The 534-nt window shown below is 38.8% G+C and overlaps 1 non-coding gene across 1 annotated transcript; it reads left to right on the top strand.

The window, feature by feature from the left end:
* The first annotated feature begins 198 nt into the window (after positions 1 to 198).
* Positions 199 to 265, top strand: Smp_tRNA_02192_Gln_TTG.1.1. Its single transcript has one exon. It is a non-coding gene (tRNA).
* Positions 266 to 534: the final 269 nt, after the last annotated feature.

Raw genomic sequence — 534 nt, 5'->3', positions numbered from 1 at the left:
GACAATCAGCAATTCGCCATCTTTATTCAGAGAGACGGTCAATTAATAGTCCACTTTGGGGCCTTTCCCACACTCGCCAGCCAGATTATTATATAAGTGTCCCTTGGAGTCCTAACACATCTATGGGAAGATTCAAACAAACAATACTAAATGAATTTAAAATTCACCCCATTGTACAAGCAAGTGGCTATCAGGACTCAGTGGCTGAGTGGATAATTCGATGGCATTTAAGGCGAAAGGTACTGGGTTTGAGTCCCAGAGTGAACATCAACTCTGAGATACAGGTACATGCGGCTGAAGAGTCCCAAATAGGACGAAACGCGTATCAAACTGGATTCCACTGCTAGCCACTATCCATCTTTGCCTACCAAGTTATCATTAAGACATTAAATAGGAATAATATATATTTGTAAAATCTCAGCGAATGAATTTGAAGTGAATTCAAAGTTTCACCTGGCAATCTGGTCCAAGCTTTTTCAAAGAAATGTAATCAAATATCAAAATTATCGAATATAAATAGGTACATGGTTCTTC

Source organism: Schistosoma mansoni, assembly GCF_000237925.1.
Source record: "Schistosoma mansoni, WGS project CABG00000000 data, supercontig 0137, strain Puerto Rico, whole genome shotgun sequence".
Classification (NCBI taxonomy): domain Eukaryota; kingdom Metazoa; phylum Platyhelminthes; class Trematoda; order Strigeidida; family Schistosomatidae; genus Schistosoma; species Schistosoma mansoni.
This window is presented reverse-complemented; position numbering and strand designations above follow the sequence as displayed.